Raw genomic sequence first — 4,913 nt, forward strand, 5'->3', positions numbered from 1 at the left:
TGCACTGAATTTCCGCTTCATTCATTGAAAAAAAAAAAAAAACAGATTCTAAAGATGTTGAGCTGTGAATTCAAACGATAATTGTCCCCTGAAAACTAGAAAACAGGAAATCCTGAATCTGGTCAAACTTTTATATTCAATCCTCAAATTTTCCTATTGAATCACCTTATGGCGCTTTGATGGCGTCAAGAAGAAAGTATTTAATGTCTATTTTGTGGGGTGAATCTTCCTATTCATAATGCACATACATTTTATATACCAGATCATCATCTAAGCGATATGGTTCCCATGCTTTGGGTTGGTTTCATTTGGAAAACAAAAGCAAGCACTCAGGAACTGCTATAGAATTTCACTAATGCCAGTTTAATCCTTTCATGGAGCAGAAATCAAACATTAATTTTAGCTGCCTTCTTTAATATTTGCCTGCTTTATTTCACTATAAAATTACTGTGGATCCACTCTAATAAATTTTTTTTCAGCAAGTTATTGATTAGATTTCTAGCCTTTGGGAACTGGTCTCCCGTTTTAGCATAATACATTTCAGCTGAGCTATACATGAATGCCATCACTGATCATCTGTAAAATTCTTTATGGATAATTTATAATTTTGTGTGATGTGATCATAGAGTAATTTATCGAAAGGAAAATCCATAGAATAATTATGAAACAACAAGGGTGACCTCTTTTTCTCATTTTAAGTTTTGCCTCTATTGATTCCAGTTAAATGTATCATTTTCTCGTGGTTAAGCTTCAAGATATCTGTGCTTCAGCTGAAAGTATAATAAAGAATAATAGCATTACAATGTTTCTTTTTTAAAAAAAGAACTAAATGTGTTTCATCATAAAATTGATTGGAGGTTTGGAGGAGGTGGTGATTGATATAACTAATTGTTATTTATCTGGAGCAAATAACACTGTCCTAAAGGATTCATTCAATTTTACAAAGGAAACTAATTCTTAAAAATAGATGCTGACTTAAATTCATATTCAAAAAGTGACACCTGTGCACCTATTCCTCTGACTCAAGTGGACAATACTATTATGAACACACAACCCAAAGAGAAGACCTTCTTTAAATATTCACCCAGTAATTACTCCAGTGATCCTTAAGACAAGAGGAGTCTAAGATTGGACAATAGTAGATTACAAAGGAAGCAATTTTCTAAAGCTCATGTCTAAATTAACTCAAAACTCAAGTTGAAAGTGGTTGTTGAGTCATAATCATATGGACAGCAAAACACTAAAACATGAAGGGTTGTATTGATTAAGCCTTTATCTTATTGGTGAAAAGAGTTTAAACGGAGCTTTAAACTACGTTGTTTTGAACATCTAGAAATTACCACTAAAAGAAGAGTGTGCTGGTGTAGTAAATGAAGTAACTGAAAGAGAGGATCCAGAGAGCCACTGATCTTTCCCTAAAGATGTGTTAATCATTTTCACCTTGCAAACTGACTCTGCACTGGAATAAATTCAATAGAAATTGGACTCTAAATGTTAGGTAGATGAGGAATGAAGAAAATGCTATCTAGCCAGCTGTGGTGGCACATGACTTTAATCTCAGCATTTGGAAAGGCAGAGAGAGTTGGATCTCTGTCAGTTTGAGGTCAATCTTGTATAATGAGTTCCAGGACAGAGAGAGCTACTTAATAAATCCCTGTCTATAAAATAAACAAACAAAAAGTAAGGAATTTTTTTTCTAGAACTGATGGCAAAGGAGATATATCTGCTAGCACCCATGGCCATCAACATACGAAGAACAAAATTCTTGGCCACTGAAATACCCACATACCCTCCTATATACCCACTAGTTCTTTCTTCTTTCTATTTTGAAGAGTTCTGATTCCTGAGGTGTATGAAACTCAATAAATCATATTAAAGTTTTTATAAGGATAGTTTATATCGTTAATATGTTCATACACTCTGATATTCATATTCTGAATCTCTGAAAAGTAATGTGAATTAACCATCCGCACGAAAAAAATAAAAAAAACATGCCCAGAAACACATCCTGCCTCATGAAAAGAAGGTCATATTCTTCCAATGATTCTGTCTTCTAAAATGTATTGCTTTTGAGACTGAGTTGATTGTGACACACTTGTAGAAAATTGCTATCACTCAAAGGTCAGTAGCAAGCAACAGCTGTCTGATTGAATCTAAGACCCACTCAATAGGACTGAAATCCTTTTGGTCCTGGGAATCTAGCCAGCTCACTGTGAGGTCACTGACCTTGGAAAATAGCCTACTACCACCATTTTGCTAAACCAACATAATGGTTCACTCCATTCTAAATCTTATCCTTGTACCCACAGATTAAGTGTAGCTACCACACCCCATCAACTCCCTTCTATCTTTTTACATCAAATGGAAACTATCACAGGAACCAAACGGGGTGCAATGCTGAGATCAACAGATTTTGGGGGGCCTCAGCCCCAGCAGATAAATCTATATCACAGCCCCTGTATCTTTATCTTAGAAAACATTATGGAAGATTGGTTGGAAGACTGTAAGAACCTGAAGACTATAAAGAAGGTTGCATTGAAAATATCTCTCCTAGAAATAGCTATATGAACAAGAAAAAGAACAATGGCAAAAACAAATTTATTGACACAGAAGAAGAAAAATACTGCATGTCTTAAACACTACACAAAGAACAACAGACACCAAATGGCCACTAGAAGAAAAAGTTAGCCACACCCAGATGTAGGCCCCTTTATTTATTGTTCAATGTCAGTTTGTATATTCTCAGTTTGGAAACCACATGTACACCACCAATGAAAATGGATCCAGCTGATATATATATATATATGTATGTGTGTATGTTTATGCATTTATATGCATAAATTTCTATTATTCATACCAATATATATTATATACATATAAATGTGTGTACATGCATACATATATATGGTATTCACACACATATGCATATGTATATATATGTGTATATATATATATATGCCAAGACATAGGCCCCATATTGTTTGTCAAATTCAGTTTTTCAGCTCTTAGTCTGCAAACTATATGTATACCACCACTAAATATAACATATATATATACATATATATACATGCACATGCATATACATATATGCGAAATAATAGTAACCACAGAAAAGATATTATAAGCTTAAGAGTATGGGGGACATTGGAAAGGTTTGAGGGTGAGTGGCAGGAAGGAGTTGGAGAAATGAAGGGAGGCAGAAAGTAATGTAAATCTACATAAAATAAAAATATTAATAATGTTGCATATTATAAAAAGAAAATTACTTCTATATGAATAAAATATTGGAAATCAGGATATATTAAAATGTTGAATACTGTATTTTAAAATAAATAGTTTTTTCTAAATGTTTTAAATTATCTAGCTTCTGTGGCAGAGCACACTGTTCATCAGCCATCACATTTTCTTCCTTTATATATTAGCTGCACCTATTTAATAAGTGCCAAAAGACATAGCTGGTAAGCTGAACACACCATTTTCTTCTGTATAGTAGCATGATAGAAATATATTTCACAACTTGGGTGAGTGCTTTAGCTTACCCTGCTTTTATTTGCCTATGTATGCCAGCCACAGCTCCAAGTTCTCCAAGGAGAGCAGGCAGCAGGAAATCTAATTTAAGAGTGTAAACTGTGAACAGTGAAAGCTTAATTCAGGAGTTTATGGACTCACTGCTGGTGATCAGCTCTATGGAGTACATCTCATCGAGCACATTATGGCAACATCTTTCACTGGGAGGGTAGTTAAGGGCTTGTCAGCATTTCTATTTTAAACTGCCATTTTCTGGTATTTATGATTTGAACATTAAGAATTGCTGGGGCTTGAAAAACAGTTTGTGAAGATTTAGATCAACAGCAATTTGAATCATTTTCATTTGCGATCAGTTGAAATAAGTGCATTTTGTGATAGGATAGAGCCAAGAACTAGAAGTAGACCCTGGTCTTCAAAAGGAAAAGACGAGTCTCAGTCTAAGGCTCTTATATGGCAATTGAACTATTAATTCTGAGCAACATACCTAAGAGGGAGAACAACACAAGAAATTGAGTTTTAAATAAACAGGAAACATCTACTAAATATAGACTTTGAAACTTGCTGACAAAATGCAATATATATAATAAAATATTCCTTGTTTAATGAGAGACAGCTGTATTGTGAAAGCAATGTTAAATTTTTAAAATACATTATATAAAAATGTGACATTTTATTATCTGACAAGGATATTTTGTCTTTTTCTGGTAATTACCAATAAATAATTATTCTGTTCAATAGCCTTGAATACCACTCCAGAGAGAGTACACTACAAACTTATGATTGCACACTTAAACATACCTACAAACACACAGATAAAATATTCTTTATTTGACTTATTACTTTGATTATAGTGTCCAGAGTGGGAAATTATTTAATCATAATGGATAAAGAAATAAATGTTCAGATATTGAAGCATAATGAGAATCAAGGTGGTTTAGGAGGCATTTCAATTAATAAAGCACTGTCATGTAAGCATGAAGAACAGTGTTTAACACCCAGAACTCATGTAACAAAAGACAGCTATGGAAACACACTTTTATATTCCTAGTGTTGGGGAAGAATAAAAACACAGGTCTTTTTATAGTCTAGCTAATGAACTATCTACTCAGTTATAAACCCTGTCACAAAAGACAAGGTAGAGTCAAGTGGTGGTGATAGACACTTTAATCTCATCACTCGGGAGGGAGAAGGTGGATTTCTGAGTTCAAAGCCAACCTGGTCTACAGAGTGAGTTCCAGGACAGAATCCAAAGCTAAAGAAAACCCCTGTCTTAAAACAAAAAAGAAAGAAAAGACAAAAAGAGAAAGGAAAGAAAGGAAAACAAGCAAAAAAGAGAAGGTAGATAGTTTCTGTGAAAACACAACCAAGGTTGAACCCTGGGCACA

Source organism: Microtus ochrogaster, linkage group LG5, assembly GCF_000317375.1.
Source record: "Microtus ochrogaster isolate Prairie Vole_2 linkage group LG5, MicOch1.0, whole genome shotgun sequence".
Lineage (NCBI taxonomy): Eukaryota > Metazoa > Chordata > Mammalia > Rodentia > Cricetidae > Microtus > Microtus ochrogaster.